Source organism: Odocoileus virginianus, chromosome 10, assembly GCF_023699985.2.
Source record: "Odocoileus virginianus isolate 20LAN1187 ecotype Illinois chromosome 10, Ovbor_1.2, whole genome shotgun sequence".
Taxonomy (NCBI): Eukaryota; Metazoa; Chordata; class Mammalia; order Artiodactyla; family Cervidae; genus Odocoileus; species Odocoileus virginianus.
In genome coordinates, this window is record NC_069683.1 from 17929644 (window position 1) to 17955422 (window position 25779).

The following is a 25779-nucleotide window of genomic DNA, read 5'->3' on the forward strand; positions in this document are numbered from 1 at the left end:
TGTAACTCCAAGCCTTGGACTTCTATCACCTCTAGACCTCAGATCCAAGTACAGCAGGGTGCTGCTTCCATGACCAAGTCCCACGCCAGCCCCTCTGTCACTCCTGGCTCAGGCATACATGACAAGCGGGCTTCTTCGGTCTGGCTCCTAATGGGGCTACCTGGCCGCTGACAAGACGGGCCCCCACAGTGAGAGAGAAAGGTGCCGTCTCCTGGGCTGAGTGACAGCCAGCAGCCACGGCGTGTCCCACACCAGTCACATGGAGGCTGCGGGTACCTGTGGTGTCTGGTCAGAGCTCAGGCTGATGGTGACCTCAGGGTCAGCAGGAGTGGGTTTAGGGACCAAGAACTGACCTCAATCTGGTGTCCTCACCAGGGTGAGAGGTGGTGCTTGATGTTAAGGATTTCGTTCTCTGACATTCAGGCAGCCCTGTTGGGCTGAAGAAGTAGGACAACATTATTACTCTAAATCATCAATTCCCACTGCAACAGTGAAGAGACACTGGTTGTCTTCTCTTACACGCACACAGCAGTAGTAGAGTTTGTTGCTTAGTTGTGTCTGACTCTTCGCAACCCCATGGATTGTAGCCTGCCAGGCTCCTCTGTCTGTGGGATTCTCCAGGCAAGAATACTGGAGTGGATTGCCATTCCCTTCTCCAGAGGATCTTCCCAGCCCAGGAAGATGCATGGAAGATGTACCATATTACACTCCACACAAATCAAGAGTGTGGGACACAGCTAGCAATGCAATGCAAATCAGTTTTTGACATAGTATTTCAAAAATGATAACCTTCATTACCAGGATTTTTCAGAGATGACCCTCTGATCTTCATGGCCATGATTTTAAGTGAAAAGTATTTAATACTTGTTGGTTTCATCGAGATGCCTAAAGGAACCTTGTGAAGACAGAAGAGGTATTTAATTCTATTGGCATAGAAAAGTAGATAAAGGCCTCACTAAACATCCAGATTTAACGATATGCTTCTCAGAGACTCTTATAACATATGTGTGAATATTATAATATTTTTCAAAATTCTCTTAGCTACCTGTTCTACAGGATATAGCAATACTTAGGAAAACAAAAATAAGTAAGATTAAATCAACTCAGCCAGTTTCTTTGCCATAAAATTTCTCATAGCCTTTACTATGTTAATGTTTTAATGTTATGTTTAATATAAAAATTATGAAACACACGGTACAGTTTTGCTCTACAGGACTGCTGCCCCGTTTAGCTGACCCATAGCATATGAGAACAATATGTTTAAAACTAAAAGCATCAGTTCTCCCTGCTCCTTATAGGTCAGTTCAAGGATGCTTTTATTTCCTCCATCTTAATTAATGGAAGCAAGAAGTAGGTGTTTTTCAAGGAAGTATCTGAGTCACTTCGCTCAGCTTTTTGCTGCCTTCTCTTCCCAGTCCATTTGGCTGGCCACCACGTGGCACTGATTCTTCCTAAAAAATGAATAAATAGATAATATGTTTTATATTACATTATATATAATATGTACATATATATTTAAGTAAACACAGTGCCCTTTTCTTTGGTTCAGGACTTGATATCTCTCTACACCATGAGAATTTCCTTGTCTGTATTCCCATAGCAATTTATATAAACTTCTATCACAGCCTTAGCAAACTGTGTGATAGTTGTTTAAGTGTCCATATCCTCTGCAAGAAAATGTATCCTGAAATCCTGAATGGGAAAAGACCTTGAATCATTATTTTTTATTTATTCTTACCATAGAGTCAGCCACCTGCACTATATTCAGTAATGTTAGTTAAATTGCTGAATAAAGTTAGGCATCCCATTCACATCTTTTCAAGCCTTTTAAAACTAACTGGAGAAACATGAGTGAATTCCTATTTACATATGTGGCTGTTGCTCATCAGATCGGCAACTCAGAGGCAGAACAGAAATTTTTAATTCAGCTTGCTAAAAATGTTGAATAAATGGGTAAGCATCTATATCAGGGAAACATACAAAAATCTTTACTCCAGTATATTTTTGTTTCTATTTTGAAAATTACTATTATAAATGTATGCCAAGAAAAGCACATAGAGGAAAATTTGAAAATTCTAGTCATACAATTAATGAACAGAGAAAATTCTAGAAAATATAGACACAGTAATATTCTATTTATAAAACAAAAGTGTGCACACACACAGAGAAACACAAATGAAGAGTCAAAAGAGAAGAAAAAGTATATAAAACGTGCAGGTAGAGGAAGGGAGTCGAGAGACTGAGAGAAGTGGTGAAAAGTGAAGTCTGAGTCAAGCTTCCATTTCTCCAGAATTTTCTCTGCCCCTTAGCACTCTACAAAAACAATGGCGTTCCCTTCTTCAGCGCCCTCCTTTGCTTAATGCCCTTTCCCTTTCTGCTATCCAGCACGGCTCTAAATGCACCAACCTTGCTTCTGAGTCCAATATTTCTTTTCCATTAATTTTTTTTTTCATGCAGGCTTGTTCTCTAATGGGGAGGATCCATTTCTTACGTATCTCAGAATATAATTTTTTGGCACTTTGATGAATTTTTCTAATGTTTTAATTCAAAACAAAAACAAAATCTGTTTTAAATCAATGAAGAACAGACCCATCATTTCTAGTAAAATAAAAGTAATAAAGTTGCCTTGTGAGTTTTAATTTACATGACCTGCATCACCTAAAATTATTTTTTCCTACATACTTATCATTCAATAGATCATAATTTTTTATTGGGGTATAATTACTTTACAATATTGTGCTAGTTTCTGCTGAACTCTTTTAGTCTTCTGTGTGCTCTGTGAAATCTGTGCTGTTGCAGATCATATATTTTTTCCTGTGCATTGAGTTTGATCATTTTCATGGTGTTATTCCAAGTTCTGATAATTCTAGGTTGTCTCTCCATCTTCTGACTGGAAGATAACTGCTCTTTGATGCTGATGAACTGATTTGCCTTTGAGAGTGTTGGTGGCCTGAATGTGGGAGGGAGGAATGAAAGATAGCTTTCATTCTGTGTGTCGGGGTCCATTTTATTCACATTTTCTTCTCCTCCCACACTCACTGCTCTTTGTTTTGTTCAGTAGCTAAGTCATGTCTGACTCTTGGCAGCCCGATGGACTACAGCTTACCAGGCTCCTCTGTCCTCCACTATCTCCTGGAGTTTCCTCAAATTCACATCCACTGAATCAGTGATTGCAATCTAACCATCTCATCCTTTGCCAACTCCTCCTTTGCCTTCAATCTTTCCCAACAACAGTCTTCTCCAGTGGTCTTTGCATCATGTGGTCAGATGTCAGTCTCCCCTTTGATTCCTTTCAGAAAGACCTCCAAATTCCTAACAAACCTTCCAGATTTCTAAATAATGCAGTATAGTCTGATACCTAAGAATTTGAGCTTTGGATTCAGGCTAATGGGGCGAGAATCCTAGATTTGTTGCTTACCAACTGCATCAACCTAAACAAGTCACCAATTTTTTTTTTTTTTCCCCCAGTGCCTCAGCTTCCTTACCTGTAATATTGGGAAAAAGTAATAATAGCCTTCTTGTAGAATGGTTGTGGGAATTAAAGTGGTAACTCATGTAAATAGTGTCTAGCACACAGCAATCACTCACAAAAGGGTAGATATTGTTATTTCAACTCTCTTAAGGAAAAACAAACAAATAAAAATCAAACAAAAATTCTTCTTTTATTGAAAGGGATTTTAGAATTGGGCCTACTTGCCTGGGCTCAGTCCACTCACTTGGGGCTGTTTTCTTTTAATCTAATGTATTAATTCTCATTTTCTGGATATAGAACAGAGCATGAATGTTTAAAAAAAATATCAAAGCCCAGGGGGATGACTGAAGCAGGGTGCTTGTTTTTCCTTCTGTTGAGATGATGATGTTTCCTGCCCTGTGCTTACAGATGTCATAAACTGAAAGCTTTGCAAGATGTGTAAACTTTTGATACAAGATTATAGGAGCCCAGACATAATTTTTGTGACTTCCGCCAACAGTAGAATAGTTGTCGCTTAAGTAGTAATTTTAAAAGGAGCAAATCCTGCTTAGGAAAACATTGCAAGGTTAGGTACAGTCCTGATGCAAAACTATTATTACTTATATTTAATGAATTTGATATGACTCTTCTTTGCTATCCAAGCAGCCTTTGTCATCTGTCTCCCTAATTTTTCTAATATCCTTCTATTCTGTAGCCCCTCTCTCTTCCTCCATTTCAATCAAACTGACATCCTAGCTGTTCTAGAAACCTGTTGTTCATCCTTCCTGTCTAAGGTCTTTGCTTATGTTCTTCTGCTGGGAGCACACCCACCCCCAGGTTTCTGCCTAGCTAATTACCCCGCCTTATTAAAACTGACTCCAATCTTTGTCCATAAAGCTCAGCCTGATGACCCTCTTCAATACTGCGATTGCTGCCTTTGAGTTCTATTTTTCTTGCCATACTTCTGCTTTATTCAAAAACCTGTCACCTTATAACACACTAGATGATTCATTTATGTTTTTGAACATTTATTGTATTATGAGCTTCCCTTCTCCAGGGGATCTTCCTGACCCAGGAATTGAACCCAGGTCTCTTGCATTGCAGGCAGATTCTTTACTGTCAGAGACAGCAGGAAAGTCCAGTAATACAAGCTCCACAAAAGGAAGACGTCTGCTCTGTGGGTGAGGTAGTCCCAGTGCCTAAAATAGTGCCTGGCCCTCAGCAGTGTTCACTAAATCCTCTTTTGCAAATGACTGAATGAACATATTGAATAGTGACCAACTCACAAGTGCCTGTCTGAATTTTTTTTAAACCTACTGTGGAAAAAGGTAATCAAAATGTTGACAGTGGTGCCAACCCTACCATCACATTATGAGATATTAAAGGGACTGAGCCATATTTGTTTATTTCTAATGAGTCAAATATTTATTCCAGATCCAAACATACTGGCAAGAGCATTAGTGACAAATGACAATTAAGGTGATAGTAATAACTGCTATTTGTGGTCAATTTCAGGGGGTCATGTTGGGTAATCATGTGCTCGCTTACCTTAAAAATATCAGACCCTCCATCATACAATCCCGCAATGCTGGGCAGACATGATTGTGCTCTATTCCTTCTATTGCTATGATCTTTTCTAACAAGTCTGTTTATTTTTGCTTTGCGTAGATGGATCTGTGGGTTTTACAAAGAGTCGATTCAGATCATTAAATCCTACACAAGGCTGAATAACAAAACAGAAAAATCTGTCCACAAAATGCTAAAATCCTTCCTGTGACTCAGAACCTTGCTTTTCTCAGTCTTTGAGTCATCACGTGGAAGATGGCTTTATTTGTTTAATTCCAGATTTATAGTGGCTTTTGCCTGAAATGGATGCGTACAAGGAGGAATAATTTATTGGGTGAGAAAGATCAGGCTTTCATTTGCAAAGCCATAAAAAGCTTAAATAGTTTTCTAAACTGAGGAGGAAAGAGAGAGAGTAAGATATTAGTTTTATTCTATGTATTATAATATAAGCTCAGTCCTGTTGGACTCTTTGTGAGCCTATGGACTGTAACCTGCCAGGCTCCTCTGTCCATGGGGTTATCCTGACAAGAACACTGGAATGAAGCGGGTTGCCGTTTCCTCCTCCAGGGGAATCTTCCTGCCCCAGGGATCAAACTCACGTCTCCTGCAGCCCTGCACTGGCAGGTGGACTCTGTACCACCGCGCCACCTGGGAAGCCAACCATAAGCAATGCCTAACATGAAAATAGCAAGCGGAGGGAAAGGGGAGAGGGTATTTTGCAGAGGGCTTTAGCTACATGAGAAATGAGTATGTCCCATGGTGCAATGCTCCAGAAGCTCTAAGCCGATAAGAACCCATCATGTGAGAAGAGAAAACGGAGCTTCTTTTTAGGAAAGCTATGGAGGGAGTCAAGGCTCTGCTTGAGTCATGAAGCCCCATCAATCTTCATTCTCCTCCTTTAAGATGCCACAAGTGAGCTAAGTTAAAAATAATGTTTAGTATGCAATGGCATGGCAAGAGAAGTGCCATTCCAATAATCATATAAGCTATGTAAAATATGTTTTTGATAAAGGAACTTCCTTTGGACTCTTCTAACTTCCTTTCCAATAAGCTTGCAACTCTTAATTTCATGGTGAATAGAACTTCGAGGGCTGTGACTGCCTGTGAAGTATACACTTAAAGGTCCATCCTATAAAGGTGTTGGGAACAAGCAAAAATTTCTTCAAGCAGTGGTTGGCAGGAGTGTAGGGACTACATTTCGAGGGCTTGCATTGCCTGAGAAGGAAAGCTTAGAAAGAAGACAAACATTCTTTATTTGCAACGCAAAGTCACAACATTGGAATTGGCCATCAGGACAATTGAAAAACACCATCAAATAAAATGATTATGCCATCCTTCTTACCCCACTGCAGCGTCATCTTCCTGAACTCCAGAACCACACTTCTCACCTGGCCTGGCCTCAGGCTAAGGTATTCAGTAGACAAGCCATTAAATATAATCATGCCATTCAACCTAATTACTTTCTAATTGAATTTAAAAAAAAAACAATTTACCAATCCCTTTACATTCTGTTCTTCTATTTTTTTCTGGACCTTTAGAATGTTCCTCCCATGGTCCCAGTCAACAATTGAAAGCACGCCATGCAATTGTATATCTCAGTACACCTTAATAATGGTCTGCGTTTTTGTTGCCAAAGATATAAATTTGTTCTGTAATGTGTATGCTTTGAATGTCTGAAAGTTTGCCAGACTTTTCATTAACATTGCCTCTTCCAGAAAAAGGAAGTGTATAGTTTTAATTTGCCATCTATGGAGCCACATGCACACAACTTTTATTCTTTAGAAAAGGCATTACTGAAACTGAATTCAATTTAACTCACCATGTAGTTTCTGAACATATGCCTTAAACTAGACTCTGTTCAAGGTCCTAGGGAAAGAGAAGTGAATAAAAAAAAATTGGTCTTCTTCTCAAGGAATGGTAGATGTAAAAATAAATTATAAGGTGATAAGGTCCATAATGGGATTAAGTACCAGGACCTGAGATAACACAGAGGAAGATGTAAAAATTGCATTTGGATAAAAAGGATGAAATAGGGAAGCTTTAGAGAAAATTGTTATCTCTTTCATCTTCTGCATCTAGAAACAGTGCCTGTTAGACAATGAGTACTAGGATTATGAGTGAGTTTTGAAGGCAAGTTAAGGTTTAGTTTTACGGGTTATGTTAGGTTAGAATGGCTGCTGTAACAAATTACTACAAACCTGGTGGCTTAAAAGAGCAAAGATTTATTCTTTCAAGTTCTGGAGGTCAGACTTCCAAAAGCAAGAATTCAAGGTCAACAAGGGCTGTGTTGCCTCCAAAACTTTAGGGAGCAGCACATTCCTTGCCTCTTGCATCTTCTGGTGGCTGCTAGCATTTCTTGACTTGCCGTGGTCCGTGGCCATGCCACTCGGACCCCTTCCGCTGTAATCACTTCGCTTTCCCTTCTTCTGTGTGTACAACAAAACTCACTCTGTTGTTGTTGTGTAGTTGCTCGGCCATGTCCAACTCTGCCACCCCATGGACGGTAGCTCTCCAGGCTCCTCTCTCCATGGGATTTCCCAGGCAAGAATGCTGGAGGCGGTTGCCATTTCCTTCTCCAGAGGATCTTCCTGACCCAGGGATGGGACCCTCATCTCCTGTGTTGGCAGGTGGAGGAAAGCCCAGAATCTCCCTCTGCTATTCTTTTAAAAGGACAATTGTGATGGTATATAGGACCCATGCAACAATGCAAGTTGATCTCATCTCAAGATCCTTAAGTTAGTCACACTTGTGAATACTTTTTACAAATAAGGTAATATTTACAAATTCTAAAGATTAGAACCTGCTATCTCTGCAGTCACCATTGAACCCACTACAGTGGACAAACAAGGAAACCCAAGAGTACAGGATTAAGGACCCATCATTGTGGTAGGCATGATGTGAGTGACAGGAAATAAATAGTATGCCACAAAACACCAATTTTAGTAAATTCATTTGATGATAGTGAATAAACACAATGCACCTCCTAGCTTAAGACAATCCTATAATATTTATTTGCTAGAAATTCATCCTATACATATGCCAAATCCTACACAGATTCCACATTGTATTTAGTATCTGAGGTTACTCATAGTTTCTCCCTCAGTTAAGTGATGAAATCTCCCTGCTCTCTGCTTTAAGCTTTCCATCAATCATTCATTCCTAAATGTATTCAGTAGACATTTATTGAGTCAACAATGCAAGCAATATTCTAGGGATGCAAAGATGAAGAAAAAAAAAAAAACAGTACTCAAAGAGTACCCAGCTCAGCTGAGTGGTACATACACTTAATATCTAGCAGATGAAGAATGTGCAGTGCGCCATGTTAACTGAAAGCCTGGTGTAATATAATAGTGCTGTTATGGAGATAACAGTTGTCATCAGATTTTTGAGGGCATTTACAAGGCAGCACGGAGGAGAAGGGAATCCAGGCAATTGAAGTAGCATGAGAAACATGCAGAAATACTAAGAATTACCTACAAGTATCTGGATTAACCTAGAATACACAGTGGAATTGGTAGTGGAAGATCGACTGTTAAGAATAGGGAAGGACAGGGAAGCCTGGCGTGCTGCAGTCCATGGGGTCGCAGAGAGCCTGACACGACTTAGTGACTGAACACCAACAAGGCGGAGAGGCAGGCACAAGAGGACCGTGAGAAACCTTATGCCTTATGGCTGGGAATGTTAATCCCTAGCTCCACATCTGTTTGTGATTATCTGATACTGATTACTGTATATAAAATAGATAAACATCAAGGATCTGCTGTATAGCAAGGGAATTGCTATATTCAATATTTTGTAATAACCTGTAATGGAATCTGAAAAAGAATATACTTTTGACATACAAGCTTTCTAGGTGGCACAGAGGCAAAGAATTCGCCTGCCAATGCAGGAAACACAAGAGACTTGGATTTGATCCCTGGGTGGGGAAGATCCCCTGGAGAAGGGCACAGAAACCCACTCCAGTATTCTTGCCAGGAAAATTCTGTGAATAGGGGAGGCTGGCAGATTACAGCCCACGGAGTTGCAAAGTTATACACAATTGAGCCACTGAGCATGCACACACACACACACACACACACACACACAATAGAATCACTTTTCTGTACGCCTGAAATGCTGTAAATGAACTCTACTTCAATTCAAAAATTAAAATTGGTTGACCCACAGCATGTGGGATCTTAGTTTCCCAACCAGGGATCGAACCCACATCCCCTGCATTGGGAAGAACCATCAAAACTAATATTGTATATTAATACATATGTGTGGAATCTAGAACTATAGAGAATGGACAGCAGGGGAAGGAGAGGGTGGGATGAATTGAAAGTAGCATTGAAATATATACATTACCATGTGTAGATAGCTAGTAGGAAGTTGCTTCACAGCTTGACACTGTGAAGACCTAGAGGAGTGGGATGGGGTGGGGGTTGAGAGGAAGGCTCAAGAGGGAGGGGAGATGTATATACATATACATATATATATATATATATATATATATGCATATGCTGATTCATGTTGTTGTGGTAGAAACCAATACAACACTATAAAGTGATTATCCTCTAATAGCAATAAATACATGCTACAAAGCAAAGTGAAGAAAAATGCTCATTAGGTAAAATGAAACTAGATTTGTAAAGATTTTTGTCAAGGTTAAGATCTAGAAAAATATACAAGGTAATAAATTGATAAATGTTCTAAAGTAAGAGAAATCCAGTAGTTCACAACAGTTACTAGGCTGGACTGAAGTTATTCATTCATGTTTAATAACATAGTATTAAATAGCAGATACTATTCCTTAGGAAATAAGGTATATTGAAGAAAATGTGGAATATGTATTTTTAATTTTAACATGAATATAATCAGTAATAGGTGAGGAACACCAATTCATGAAAATATCATCATTTGCATAATTTTTCAATATATAATAAAAAATAAAACACTGAAAATTTACACTGAAAAAGCAATAATCAATATTTTAAAAGAATTATGGATAAAATTTGAAAATAATTCTGAATATTAGAGTATAAACATTCTAAGCTCAGTTGCTAAGTCATGTCCAACTCTTTGGGACCCCATGGACTATAGCCTGCCAGGCTGCCCTGTCCATGGGATTTTCCCAGCAAGAGTATTAGAATAGGTTGCCATTTCCTTCTCTACGGGATCTTCCCAACCCAGGAATCATACCCATGTCTCCTTTTGGCAAGTAGGTCCTTTACCACTGAATCACCAGGGAAGTTCTAGAATCATTGTTTTATTACCTCATCTTACTGGTTGGCTGGTAGTTTGGGATTATTGATATCACAATCTCCCCCTTTTCCCAGGAAGGAGACCAATGCCTTTCAGAGAAATAACCTTTTAAAGACTTCCTGAGATGATCCTTTGACTTTTGCCACTTCCCTCTGGGTACGTGCTAAGTCGCTTCAGTTGTGTCTGACTCTTTGTGACCCTGTGGCCTGTAGCCCACCAGGCTTCCCTGTCCCTGGGATTCTCCAGTGACTTTTGTTACTTCCCTCTAATTTTGTCCAGTATTATCTATTTAAGAGCCACGATGGCAATCCAGGCATTCATTAGTCTGGATTGGAATGTGAGAGTATGGAAATTTCTTGAAATATCCTCTTTCATATTTGAAAATACTTATTATCATTAATGGGTGGATTTTAGAAGTGAATTACTCTGTGTACATTTGGAGATAACATTTATAGCATTTTTTTTATTGCTAACTAGACCTGGGTTCATAAAATTGTGCTTTCTCCTGTGGTGGCTGAAGATATTACTACTGCTTCCCACTGATCCAGGAGTTGGATTTCTTTCATTGCTCTGTGGGTCACCAGGCTATCAAGGACTTCAGAGAAAACAGGGGTTGAAATTTGGATTTTGCCGGCTGGGAGAAGAATCACCACGAGACAGCAGGATGGCGTGGGTTGTGATTTGCTATTTGGTCTGGAGTTGAATCCGAGTTCTAACAGTTACTACCTCTGTGACTTTGGAAAAGCCATCTCATGTCTCTGAATATCCATTTCTTACTTATAAATGGGATGAAATGCAGTGCGTATCATCAGCAGGTTGTATTCACATAGTTGTGGGCAGTGAACAGGGAATCCACAGGGCTAGTGACCTCAATGGTCTTTCATGACCTGTGGACCTGGAGGGTGGATGAATGGAGTGATTATCTGAACCTGAAATCACAGAGAACCACATAGAAAGTGCTGCCTGATTAGACTTACTTACCCAAGGACTCAGCCAGCTGTGATCTTTGTAGAAAGGGAACAAGGAATACAAAGACCCTGACCTTTCTCTCCTTCCTCCTCTCGATGTCCTGCCAGGTTTTTTCCATTGTCTGAACCCAACTGACAGTCAGAGGATGGAGCTGATTGTCCACACAAGTTCACAGTTAAGGCTGGGGAAAGACGGATAGAGTGGCTCTATCTAGGCAAATGCAAACTCTCCTTCGTGTAGTACTAACTACTTCATGGGAATCCATGAGAATTAAATGAGGTTAACGCATATCAAGCATTTTGCACTCGCCTTCATACTTTTGCCATTGTTACAAAAATGTTAGCCACAGTTTTCCTTTCATTTCTACACTTTTTATTTAAAGTTGCTTAGCTATTAGCATAATTAGGTCTTTTTTAGTGCTTAGATTTGTAGTTCTCTATATAATTACTTATCAAAGTGAAGAAAGTATTAATCACTCAATCATGCCCAATTCTTTGCAACCCCATGGACTGTACCCCATGAAGCTCCTTTGTCCATGGAATTCTCCAGGCAAGAATACTAGGGTGGATAGCCATTTCTTTCCGCAGGTGATCTTCCTGACCCGGGGATTGAACCTGGGTCTCCTGCATTGCAGGCAGATTCTTTACCATCTGAGCCAGCAGGAAGAGATCATTGTTAGAGCCCTAAGTTTGGTATTCTTGTGGCCACCGTGGGAAATGCTTTTTGCAGAATATGGAATGTCAAACCAGAGGGACCATGTTTGACTCTGCAATTCCGTCACTTCATGTGTTATGAGACTTTTACAAGTTGATGAACTTCCTTCAGCCAGAGTTTCCATGGTGGAGGAAGGATGCAGATGAGTCCTCTTTGAGCCTTTGCTGTGGGATCCCATGGGTCCGCACTTGCACCCACGGCATACAACACCCCTGCCTCTGTGCTCCCTAAATTGTCTATTTCCTTCCTCATGTGAGTGCCCTGTCCTGTCCACTTCACTGTGACTCAGATTATAAGCAAGAAGCTATTGCTCTAGTGCCTGCAATGCTGCCCAGTCCACTTAAAGTCTGAAACCCCTGCTGTGTTTTATCTACCTTTTATATAATCAACTGGAATAAGGATTTAGCTGACAATTGTGTTGGTAATGAACTAAGCTGAGGAAGAACTGGCTCAACTCTTTTTTTAACAGAGGGGTCTCCTGTGGAGTTAATGAGCAGCAGAAACTTGTTAAATCAGCAGACATACTTCAGAGACCCAAAGTGGAAAGAAATATTTTATGAGGAAATGCGTATAAGAAGCTTACTGAGTACTTGTATGCTTAGTCACTCAGTCCTGCCTGACTCTTTGCAAGCCCATGGACTGTAGCCGTTTGTTCTTGGGGATTCTCCAGGCAAGAATACTGGAGTGGGTTGCCAGGCCCTCCTCCAGGGGATCTTCCCAACCCGGGGATTGAACTCAGGTCTCCTGCACTACAGGTGAATTCTTTACCAGCTGGGTCACCAGAGAGGCCCACGAAGCTTACCAATGGCAGTAAAAATGGACTGAGTTGTATTTCCTTTGTGTGTGTCTGTGTTGGAGGGAGAAACAAGGGATTCTGGAAAGATTTCCACCAAAATATGAATTATTTTGTGCTTTGGTGGTTGGATTATGAGATATTTCATTTTTTCCCTATTGAGAATGTTTTATTCTTTGTCTCTCTAAATAATATTTTACTTTTTTGATAAGGGTAAAAGTAATAAAATTGTCTCACTTTTAGTGGAAAAAAGGGAATCAGAGAACATGCTCAAAAAGACCAGGAGAGATTTAGATTATATTTGCAGGAAAACTCTAATATTTGAAAGGTAATTGATGCTCAAAACATGGAGTTGCATCATTTTCTAATAAAGACTTTTGAGATCCTACTATAGGTTTACTATCAGAACTAAAGTTTAAGCAAGCATTCAGACTTGTAGACAAATATTTAAATTATACCAGCATTTTTTTCAACTAAGTAGAATAGGATGAAAGAGAAAATGGTCATTAATTTTTCTTGGGTATGTCCACAGCAAATGGCATGTTGGGGGAGGCTTGAAATATGAGTCTGATTTTAGTGGTGAGAGGAGGGGAAGGACAATTTAGTCAAAGAGAGGGTCATAAGCAAAGGCTTTGTGGCATCTGAGTAAATGACACAGCAAAGACATGTTTTTTTTTTTTTTTATGAAATATATAAGTGTAAATCTTGAATTGTGAGAACGATATAGACACATGTGTGGTTCAGGGATGATTTAAATGTACCATTTTATGAAAGAAAGACAGCAAATTAACAACTCCTCTGCTGAAAAGGGGATAAAGAAGCACAGAAAATTATATGATTTTGACTTTAAAAAATAGTTCATTTGACCTCCTGGTAGCTAAGAAGACTCTTTGTGTGGTGCTTTCTCAGTTACTCTTAACTTCTCTTTCCTGATTTTTTTCCTTCACTTCTTCCACTCCTTCATCCACCAAACACACAGTTTAGAGCTATAGCGCCGTCTAAGAAATCTCCATGCCAGAAGAAGGCTGACCTGGCAAAACTCCATCTTCTTCCTCCTGTACTCACCTGCCATGCCCTCAGGAAGGCAGTGAGGCTCAATTACCTATAGATTTCTTGAATTGGAACCTTCCCCTGGGTTGTATTAAAACATCAAACATTAGAAACTTATTTTTTCACCACTTCGGGTATTTGCCCATGTATCAGAGAAATTACTTTGCCACAAACATCCGTCTCATCAAAGCTGTGGTTTTTCCAGTAGTCATGTATGGATGTGAGAGTTGAACCGTTAAGAAAGCTGAGTGCTGAAGAATTGATGCTTTTGAACTGTGGTGTTGGAGAAGACCCTTGAGAGTCCCTTGGACAGAAAGGAGATCAAACCAGTCAATCCTAAAGGAAACCAATGGATATTCATTGGGAGGACTTATGCTGAAGTTGAAATTCCAGTACTTTGGCCACCTGATGTGAAGAGCCAATTCATTAGAAGAGATTGTGATGCTGGGAAAGATTGAAGGCAGGAGGAGAAGGGGACAAGAGAGGATGAGATGGTTGGATGGCATCACTGACTGAATGGATGTAAGTTTGAGCAAGCTTCAGGAGATGGTGAAGGACAGGGAAGCCTGGTGTGCTGCAGTCCTTGGGGCTGCAAAGAGCTAGACACGACTAAACAACAACAGCAAATAGACCCAAGGCCTGAACGATGGGATGCATCGGAAGGGATGCAACTCTAGACCGTGTTGTGAAGCTGTGATTGTGTGGAGAATCACAATAACAGTTAACATAAATATCATTATATACTAGGTACTAGAGTGAGTATTTTGTACATGGTGTCTCATTTAATCTTAAAAGAACACTGTGAGGTCCATTTTTTATATATAGAGGTCCCATTTTATATATAGAGGTCCCATTTTATAGATTGGAAAAGTCTCAGCCAAGGTCATCCATTATTATTTGATGGAACTCAAACACCAACTTGATGAGCTCTTAAATGTTGCATTATACCCGGTGTAGTCAAACAGCTTGTCCATTTTGTTTCTTTGGTAGCTTACTGATAGAATATACTTCATAAGAAAATAAGACTATTAAGGTCACTTCTATCTTCAACTTTTCATATAGTTTTCCAGACCAAGATATCACAGACATCAGTCACCATCAAGGAGTAACTTCATACCTGATCCTTCACGCCTCAAAATCAAGTTGGGTGTTTGATTCAATTTGCATTTCTTTAATGACATATGATCTTGAGGATCTTTCATGTGCTTATTTGCCATCTGTACATTTTCTTGGGTGACACGTCTAGTTAATGATTTTGAATATCCAAGTGTTTGTTGCATCCTAAGTTGTAATAGTCCAAAGCCAATATGTTTGTAGGTTTAAGCACTGAAACATTTACTATAAACATCATGTCTCTGGCACCTTAAGGCTTTATTTCTCAAATTTTCTCCCAGACCAGGGAAGAAAGAAGGTGACAGTGAAAGTCACTCAGTTGTGTCTGACTCTTTGTGATCCCATGGACTGTACAGTCCTTGGAATTCTCCAGGCCAGACTACTTGGAGTGGGTAGCCATTCACTTCTCCAAGGGATCTTTCCAACCCAGGGGTCGAACCCAGGTATTCCACATTGCAGGTGGATTCTTTACCAGCTGAGCCACAAGGGAGGCCCAGACTGGGGAAGAGGAGCAGTCAAACATGAAGTAGGCAGATATACCAAGCATTGTTCTCTCCTTTTTACCAGCCAAACACTGGCTCTGTTAAACATAGAACTAAATAGCCTTTGCTTTTTATAAATAGCTGCATGCATTTGTGAATATATTGAGGGTATTTTTCTTAGTGAGAGCCCTTCTGAGGAATCTGAATGCTTTGGAATTCCTCATTACCATTCAACAAATGATATCATTTAGGGAATTACCAGAGACGAGGACATATCTTGGTTAAAAAAAAAATAAAAAAAATGTTATAACTAGAAGATAGAAAACACCAGAAAGATAATAACACAGTAATTTCTACAAAACACACATTTATTTCTGTTATAATTACCAGGTGATTGTTTTAAAAATCAAAAATTACTTATTATCTGTTAAACAGAATGAAGAGGCTGAATAGGACCATACAACATTTAGTTTGAGAAATCCATTTTCAGCCATAAACTCATAGAATTTTTAGAATCAGTGGAATTGTCTTATGGGATTTTTATCCCACAGATGAGAGAATATCCCCAGAGTCAGCAACTTGCTATGTGGTCTTGGGTTAATCATATAGTAGATTGCCATATAATGCTGAACTATTTTTATTCATTTGTTTGTTTTAATTTTCCTCTGGAGAGAGCACACTTTCAAATCTTTCAAATGCATCAATTGGAAAACAACAGCAACAAAATTCAGTTTTACAAGACTTCCTCCATACTGAAAGGAAGACAAAAATTGGAGGGTGTGGGCATTATATTTCAGGATTTAGCACATAGCTTCTTTCAGATCAGGTTCTGATTAAATATTTGCAAAGTGAATGAGCTGAGGAAACACAGTGATCAAATTTCTTACCCACATCCTTCCTTTGCTCTCCTAAGCGATGCAAAGAATGAGAACCTGAAAGAATTCTTGGGTTCATTGCTTTTCTCTTTTGCATTAGATACCTTGTTAAAAAAGAATTCCAGATCCAGTCAAGGGGATGCTCACTAGTGTTTAGAGCAAAATGCTGCCTGCTGTGAGAAGGGAATAAGTCCATGTCATCCACAAGCAGTCTGGTCAATTAAGCACCTGACTCCAAGGTGGACTGATGGAGCTCTTAACCTTGAAAGTTGATGGGGAAATATTATGTTTGGTGGTTAAATTAATGCAGAGGAAAGTTAAATGACCCAGGCTAAGACTAACAATGAGTATATTCTTCATTCATTCATTTAATGAATACTTAATGCAAGGCCCCTGTTTGCTGGATGCTGAGAGTATAAAAGGAAATGCAAAATAGAGTCTCTAATTTAAAAAAGGTCACATCCTATAAGGAGGACAGACTCAAAGTCTCTTAATTTTAACATGAAGTTATAATTCTGTTTTGTTGGCTTTTCCAAAGTCCTGTGGTACTTAGGGGAAGGAGCCATTGTTTGGTTTGTTTGAGGAGGATATTGATTTAGAGGATATATTCAAATCATGTGTATTTGACCTTGGCCTTGAAGGATGAGCAGAATTCTGCCAATAAAAAGAAAAGTAGTTTTCTTTCAGGATTAAACCTTCAGGTAGTTTTCACTTAAAGTTAAGTTTCACTTAAATTTAAATTTACATCCCTTAAATTTCCTGAAATTTGTGGTGCTTAGCAAAACAGAAAGGATATCTGAAATGTTCACTAAATAGCAACTCTGTCCCCAGGACTGTGCTAGGTAAAGGGTATTCAATGGTGGTAGTACTGTGTCTGTACTTATAATGAGATGTACAATCCAGAAAGTGAGGCAGTCATCATGGGCAGGAAAAATTACCATAGAACAAGGTCAACTAACTTTTTTCTGTGACAGCTTCAATAGTAAGTATTTTAGTCTTTGTGAGCCAAATAGTCGTTTTGGAAACTACTTGACTCTGACATTGCAGCATGAATGACGCTGTAGACAATAGTAAATGAATGGATGTGACTGTTCTGCAGTAAAATATCATTGTCAAAAGCAGGCAGCACGTCAAATTTGGACCACAGCCTGTCGTTTGCCAATCACTGGAATATAGTGTAATAACTTTATAATAGAGGTGTAAGGGGAGGAAAACTCGATGACTAATTATGAGTATTTTTAAAACTAAATATGCAATGGATAAGAAGAACTGATCAGCTTTGTGAACTTAAAGAGGTACACTGAGGCAGCCTCAAATCACCAGAAATTGCATTTATTCAGGACTAGCAGAAAGTAAAAAAAGAAAATATTAGTCACTCAGTTGTGTCCAAATCTCTATGACCCCATAGACTGTTGCCTGCCAGGCTCCTCAGTCCATGGAATTCTCCCAGCAAGAATACTGGAGTGGATAGCCATTTCTGTCTCCAGGGGATCTTCCCGACCCAGGGATTGAACCCAGGTCTCCTGCATTGCAGGCACATGCTTTGCCTTCTGAGCCACCAGAACTAGCAGAGCACTTGTAATTTGGGAAACACATCCTGTAACAAGCTGCAGGGGAGTCCTTTGAGAGTCTGGGATGGGCTGCATTTATGGGTAAAAATTGCAGAGGTAGACATCCAGCCAGAATCCAAGCGGTAAGTTCCTTGGCTTGGGGATGGGGAGAGAGTTTGGCAAGATCTTACCGCTCAGGAGGTAAGTCTTGGGTCTTCTCTAAATCAGATATTTAATGGAAATCAATCTCTCAGTGCTTAAGTTCCATTCTTCTGAGGGTGCATGCATGAGATTTTTCATTTCATATCCTCTGGCTCCAATTTATATTGAAATCCTTTCACAGCTTCACTAATAAAGAAATTCAAATGTAAAAAACCTTGTGGTATTAGTTTTCACCCTTCAGATGAGTCAAAGGTTTAAAAGTGTGACAATGCCTGAAGTGGTGAAAATGTCTAAATTTGTGCAGTTCTTCTTGAGAACCATCTGGCAAAAAAAATAAAGCTTTAAAAGAGAACATGTACCAGACTCTGCTAACTATTTGCTTTGCTCAATACACTACTTTTTTTTTTTTTAATCATCAGGCCTCATAGCCGTTATGTGGAGAATATTATTACCTCTATTTTACAAAAGAAGAAATTGGGACTTCAAATCCCTAAGTGGATCGCTCACTTAGTAATCTTCAGAGATAAAATTTGAATCTAGATCTATCTGTAGCCTTAGCCTTCAACACACTGTAACATGCTAACCCCATGCTAGCAAAACTTAATATGTGTATTATTTTACTGTTGCCATTCTGCCACTGGAATTTTAGCCAAAGAGAGTAAGACAAAGGTATGTGATTTAAGTCCAAAGTATTACTATTTAAATATCTCTCAGTGAGGAATTGGGTGACTAAAGAATAATCAGCCTATTCAATTAAATATAATACAGTTTTGAAAAGGGTAAGGTAGAGGTATTGTTATAGACATGAAAAGATTGCTGTGGACAGGCTGAAAAAAAAACAGGCTGTACATTAATTTGTATTGTATGACCCCATATGATATAATTATATACACCCCTATGTGTATATAATTAATATATTGTACAATATATTACTGCTTGGATAAAATGAAAAGGCTTGAGGGATATGCAACAAATTCATAGCATTGGGTAGACATCGGATGTGGGATTATATATTTGACTATGTTGTTTAGTGGCTACATAGTATCCAACTCTTTTGCAACCCCACGGACTATAGCCCACCAGGCTCCTCTGTCCTTGTGATTTCCCAGGCAAGACTACTGGAGTGGGTTGCTGTTTCCTTTTCCATTGGATCTTCCGGATCCAGGGATGGAACCCATGTCTCCTCAATTGGCAGGCAGGTTCTTTACCACTGAACTGCCGAGAAAGGTACATATATTTGACTAAACTAAGATCATGGCATCCGGTCCCATCACTTCATGGCAAATAGATGGGGAAACAGTGGAAACAGTGGCAGACTTTATTTTTCTGGGTTCCAAAATCACTGCAGATGGTGATTGCAGCCATGAAATTAAAAGACGCTTACTCCTTGGAAGGAAAGTTATGACCAACCTAGACAGCATATTAAAAAGCAGAGACATTACTTTGTCAACAAAGATCCATCTAGTCAAGGCTATGATTTTTCCAGTGGTCATGTATGGATGTGAGAGTTGGACTATAAAGAAAGCTGAGTGCCGAAGAATTGATGCTTTTGAACTGTGGTGTTGGAGAAGACTCTTGAGAGTCCCTTGGACTGCAAGGCGATCCAACCAGTCCATCCTAAAGGAGATCAGTTCTGGGTGTTCATTGGAAGGACTGATGCTGAAGCCGAAACTCCAGTACTTTGGCCACCTGATGTAAAGAGCTGACTCATTAGAAAAGACCCTGATATCGGGAAAGACTGAGGGCAGGAGGAGACAGGGATGACAGAGGATGAGATGGTTGGATGGCATCACCAATTCAATGGACATGAGTTTGGGTAGGCTCTGGGTGTTGGTGATGGACAGGGAGGCCTGGCGTGCTACAGTTCATGGGTTGCAAAGAGTTGGACACGACTGAGCGACTGAACTGAACTGAACTGAACTGAAATGTGCCTCAATACTTTTTTTTTTTTTTTTTTTTTACTGATTTAGGATAGTTCTGTTTTAGGGCAGGCAGAATTAAAAATAAGCTATTTCTTTCCCATTATGCATTATTTCCTTGAATTCTGAATGGGTGTTTGGAGTGTGTTGTTCTCTGCTTAATCACATGTCAGTGGCTGTTTGCTGCTGTGGGGCTATCTTGGAAAGAAATCACTGTGTACCCTTGCTTATAGCCATTTTATTCCCAGCTGAAAGCTACAGCAGAGCTGTTTGGATATTACATTCCATCTTGAGCAGCTCTGCTTTATGCTTTCATTCACTGTTGTTCAACATCATCTCTGCATTCCCTTGTACTTTACTGTGATAAGGTCAGTGTAAGCCTGGACATCCTCCGGTTTGGAAATTGTGATCAGTGCTAATGACAGTGAACAAGGGGCATCCTTGTAGTCTTCTAATTCTTGCAAACTGTAGAAAGTGAGCTTACTGAACTCTAGAAATGTTTCAAGCTAGTTAATGGTCCCTTTGACAATGCTAAAAATGATGTGTGGAAGCTGACTTGAACCAGGATATGAAAAGGATACGTTCCTTGTCAGGTCCGGCCTCTCAGTCACTATTTCTCAACTTCTGTGGCACATTTGGAACAACTGGAAAACTTGTAGAGAATTTAGATGGTGCCATACCCAATGAGTATGATTTCATTCGGCTGGGTAGAATCCAGACTAATAATGGTACGTGCATGTGTGCCAAGTCACTTCAGTCGTGTCTGATTCTTTGCGACCCCATGGACAGTAACCCCCCAGACTCCTCTGTTCATGGGATTCTCCAGACAATAATAGTAGAGTGGGTTGCCATGCCTTCCTCCAGGGGAATCTTCCTGACCTAGGGATTGAACCCCCGTCTCTTACATCTTCTTCATTTGCAGGCAGGTTCTTTACCACTTGTGTTACCTGGGAAGCCCAGTTTAAATGTTTCCTGAGTAAATCAAGTTTGTACCTGGGGTTGACAACCACTGTTCAAACTACTGTATTTGAAGGATTACCTTTTGGATGAGATATTTTAGAGAACAGTATTCCTAGCCTCCTGATGGGCCTGTTTCTCATCTTCAGTGGAAACATCACTATTTTTGACTTATGCCACTTTCCTTTGGGGCTTCCCTCATGGATCTGCGGTAAAGAATCTGCCTGTAAATGCAAGAGATGCAGGTTCTATCCCTGAGTTGGGAAGATCCCCTGGAGAAAGAAATGGCAACTCACTCCAGTATTCTTGCCTGGATAACCCCAGGGACAGAGGAGCCTGGTGGGCTACAATCCGTGGAGTTGCAAAGAGTTGGACACAACTTAGTGATAAGCAAGAAACAACACTGCTTTCATTTGGAGTCAAGAGAACATTGAAAAAATCTTGGCATATGAAGGGATATTAGCAGCCTCACTTTTTTCTTTTTTATTTATTTACTTATTTATCAGACTGTGCATTATTTCTCAAAGAACTGAAGGTCACATAGACACTCTGTTCCTGCAAACAAAGTAGGAAGACTTCCTGATCCTTTAATGAAACTATTTGTTCTGGAAAATTTATTATTTAAGAAGCATGCCTTCATGTTGCTCAAAGACTACATGCCTTCTGGTCCTTTTTGAGTTTTGCTTCAATTTTCACACGTTTGTCAACGTTCAGGATCGGAGTCATTGAAGCCTGTTGTATTCTGTCATCGGCTTCAGAAATATTGTGGTGCTATTTTCAATAAAAGAGCAACCTCTCTGTCTTATCTCAGACTTTCCCCTCTGTCTCCCCTTCCCTGCCACCAAACAGAAAGGAGAAAGTGGGAATAAGAAAGGAATATGTCTTAAATTTTCTGTAACACAGAGATGTAACTTATTCTTACAAAGATCTTTTTTATTATTCTACTAACAATTAGAACATTTTCTTGGCTTCTGTAATAAATGACGTAAACACTGCTTTTTTTGCACTGTAAATGAGAAGATACTTATTTTTGTTAAACTGTATTTGTAAAAGTCATTATCATAGTAGATTTTCACTTTGACAAGCACATGGTTTTTAGCGCAAAACATCTCTAAGTCTCCAAGTTGAATTTTAATGTCTTTCTTTTATATCAAAACATAAGGAACTTTGATTGATTTTCATGTGCAAGCCTTTGTTGTTGTTGTTATCAGAGGCAAACTAGAGTTTATTAGAAAAGCTCACTCAGTCTGTTTGCAATTAGTCTTTGTAAGTATTCACAAAGCTCAACAACTTATTGTAATTTCATTCCAAAGAGTGAGAAGTCTCTGTCCTATTCTTACAAAAAAAAACAGTCAGGAAGTTCACAAGAGAATCACATCCCTAATAACCACTAGACTATTGGTTCCTAAAAAACAGCTCCCAACTCTACTCAATACTCTATAATGACCTATATGGTAATAGAATCTATATAAAAGAGTGGACATATGTATATGTATAACTGATTCACTTTGGTGCCCAGCAAAAACTAGCACATCATGGTAAATCAACTATACCCCAAATAAAAATTAATTTGGAAAAAAATAGCTCCCAGACCAGCAGCATCAGCATCACCTGGAAACTTGTTAGAAATGCAAATTCTTTGGCCTTGCCACAGACCCACTAAACCCAAAACACTGAAAGTGGGTCCCAGAAACAGGCTTTGACAGGCCCTACATGTGACTTTACTGCACCACAAAGTTTCAGCACTGCTGTTCTCTAGACTATGAGCTGCCTGAAGGCAGGCATCATGTGTGCACCATCATCTCTGGGCCCCTAATGTCTAGTAGAGAGAAGGAATTAGTGAGTAAACAGAAGAATCTACTGTGCTATAGCAGGAACTGGAAGCCTATTTACTGACAGCAGACAAATTCTTGCTGATACCTATAAGATTCAATTCAGTTCAGTCGCTCAGCCATGTCTGACTATTTGCGACCCCATGAATCACAGCATGCCAGGCCTCCCTGTCCATCACCAACTCCCGGAGTTTACCCAAACTCATGCCCTCAAGTCATTGATGCCATCCAGCCATTTCATCCTCTGTCATCCCCTTCTCCTCCTGCCCCCAATCTCTCCCAGCATCAGGGTCTTTTCCAATGAATCACCTCTTCGCATGAGGCGGCCAAAGTATTGGAGTTTCAGCTTCAGTATCAGTCCTTCCAATGAACACCCAGGACTGATCTCCCATAGGATGGACCTATAAGATATATGATGGCAAAAAATAAAGATGAGCTAGTTGGGGACTTTTGTGAATGTCATTTCTGTAGCTCTACCAGAGAATAGTATAGGGTCTGCAATTTGTTATAAAATCCTTTTATTTGTTTGTAAATCCTGCTTTGAATTTTATCTGATAGCTCAGAAGTAAAGAATCCACCTGCTAATGCAGGAGATGCAGCTTCCATCCCTGGGTCAAGAGGATCCCCTGGAGAAGGAAATGGCAACCCACTCCAGTATTCTTATCTGAGAAATCCCATAGACAGAGGAGCCTGGTGGGCTATCGTCCACGGGGTCACAAAGAGTTGGACATGACCTTAGTAACTAAATCACCACCCCCCAAAAATAATGTAGGATCTACAATTTGCTATCAGATTCTTTTATTTGTTTATAAATCTTGCCTTGAACTTTATCATTTTAAGGAATGATTTGTATTAATATTAATACACAGACTAATCCTTAAGAACTAGTATTTGGCCTAAAGTTAGACCTTAATCGGGCTCCCCTTGTGGTTCAGCTGATAAAGACTCCACCTGCAATGCAGGAGACCTGGGTTTGATCCCTGGGTTGGGAAGACCCCCTGGAGAAGGGAATGGCAACCCACTTGAGCATTCTTGCCTGGAGAATTCCATGGACAGAGGAGCCTGATGGGCTATAGGCCATGGGGTCACAAAGCATTGGATATGACTGACACTTTCAGGCCTACTTCTAGAAAACTGAGTATCATTGATATTCCCGAAACTATCTCTCCTCGGACCCTCATTGTCCAAATGGTAACTACATATACATAGTGGTGGTGGTGGTTTAGTCACTAAGTCCTGTCTGACTCTTGTGATTTTATGGACTGTAGCCCGCCAGGCTCCTCTGTCCATGGGATTTCCCAGGTGTTAGAGTAGGTAGCCATTCCCTCCTCCAAGGAATCTTCACAACCCAGGGATAGAACCCAGATCTCTTGCATTGTAGGCAGATTCTTTACTGTCTCTTGATTAATCCTCATTAAATGAGAATAGTAAGTTTTACCATTTTATAGATGAAATGTGATTTCATAACACTTTTCTGAGTTCAGTTCAGTTTAGTCACTCAGTTGTGTCTGACTCTGTGACCCTATGGACTGCAGCACACCAGGCCTCCCTGTCTATTGCCAACTCCTGGAGTTTACTCAAACTCATGTCCATTGAGTCGGTGGTGCCATTCAGCCATCTTATCCTCTGTCATCCCTTTCTCCTCCTGCCTTCAATCTTTCCCAGCATCAGGGTCCTTTCAAATCAGTCAGCTCTTCACATTAGTTGGCTAAGGTATTGGAGTTTCAGCTTCAACATCAGTCCTTCCAATGAACACCCAGGACTAATCTCCTTTAGTATGGATGGTTGGATCTCCTTGCAGTCCAAGGGGAGTCTCAAGAGTCTTCTCCAGCACCACAGTTCAAAAGCATCAATTCTTCGGTGCTCAACTTTCTTTATGGTCCAACTCTCACATCCATGCATGACTACTGGAAAAACCACAGCTTTGACTATAGGGACTTTTGTTGGCAAAGTAATGTCTCTGCTTTTTAATATGCTGTCTAGGTTGGTCATAACTTTTCTTCCAAGGAGCAAACATCTTTTAATTTCATGGCTGCAATCACCATCTGAAGTGATTTTGGTGCCCAAGAAAATAAAGTCTGTCACTGTTTCCAGTGTTTCCCCATCTATTTGCCATGAAGTTATGGGACCAGATGCCATGATCTTAGTTTTCTGAATGTTGAGTTTCAAGCCAACTTTTTCACTCTCCTCTTTCACTTTCATCAAGAGGCTCTTTAGTTCTTCTTCGTTTTCTGCCATAAGGGTGGTATCATCTGCATATCTGAGGTTATTGATATTTCTCCCAGCAATCTTGATTCCAGCTTGTGCTTCATCCAGCCTGGCATTTCTCATGATGTACTCTGCATATAAGTTAAATAAGCAGGGTGACAATATACAGCCTTGACGTACTCCTTTTCCTATTTGCAACCAGTCTGTTGTTCCATGTCCAGTTCTAACTGTTGCTTCCTGAACTGCATAAAGATTTCTCAAGAGGCAGGTCAGGTGGCCTGGTATTCCCATCACTTAAAAATTTCCCACAGTTTGTTGTGATCCACACAGTCAGAGGCTTTGGCATAGTCAATAAAGCAGAAGTAGATATTTTTCTGGAATTCTCTTGCTTTTTAGATGATCCAACAGATGTTGGCAATTTGATCGTTGATTCCTCTGCCTTTTCTAAAACCACCTTGACTATATGGAAGTTCACGGTTCATGTACTGTTGAAGCCTGTCTTGGAGAATTTTGAGCATTACTTTACTAGTGTGGGAGATGAGTGCATTGTGCGGTAGTTTGAGCCTTCTTTGGCGTTGCCTTCTTTCCTGACAAAGGTGATGTAAATATGCTTCTATTAGTCCCAGTGACCCACCCAAGCCTACTACACAGTCTCCAGCACAGCCCAAGGGAGCCTGCTGGACGTTTCCAAACCTGCCCTGAGCAGAACAACTTTGTTTTAACTGTTTAACATATAGAGCTTATGATTAAATTTTCACTGAAAGAAAGACATCCAACTGATTAAAATTTTTAGAAAAAGTATTAATGTAAGACCACCCTGACCCAGAACTTTTCCTGGATTAGTTTGAGGGTTCTGCTAGCTTGATTCCTAGATTCTAGAAGTTAAATACACTT

At 39.9% G+C, this 25779-nt stretch overlaps 1 protein-coding gene and 1 long non-coding RNA gene across 11 annotated transcripts in view; one reads left to right on the forward strand and one right to left on the reverse strand.

The window, feature by feature from the left end:
* The window catches only part of LRRC4C (leucine rich repeat containing 4C), a 1326823-nt gene that overhangs the window by 303844 nt on the left and 997200 nt on the right, over positions 1-25779 (forward strand). The gene's annotated exons all lie outside the window — the stretch shown is intronic.
* On the reverse strand, positions 1300-10279 carry LOC110133112 (uncharacterized). Of its 3 annotated transcripts, XR_011489786.1 has the most exons (5): positions 10199-10279; positions 6837-6883; positions 5000-5125; positions 2407-2532; positions 1300-1451 (listed from the first exon to the last, which is right to left on the reverse strand). It is a non-coding gene; the product is annotated as an uncharacterized lncRNA (long non-coding RNA). The 3 variants fall into 3 exon arrangements; XR_011489785.1 differs by lacking the exon at positions 2407-2532 and having other exon boundaries at positions 10199-10263; XR_002312685.2 differs by lacking the exons at positions 2407-2532; positions 6837-6883 and having other exon boundaries at positions 10199-10276.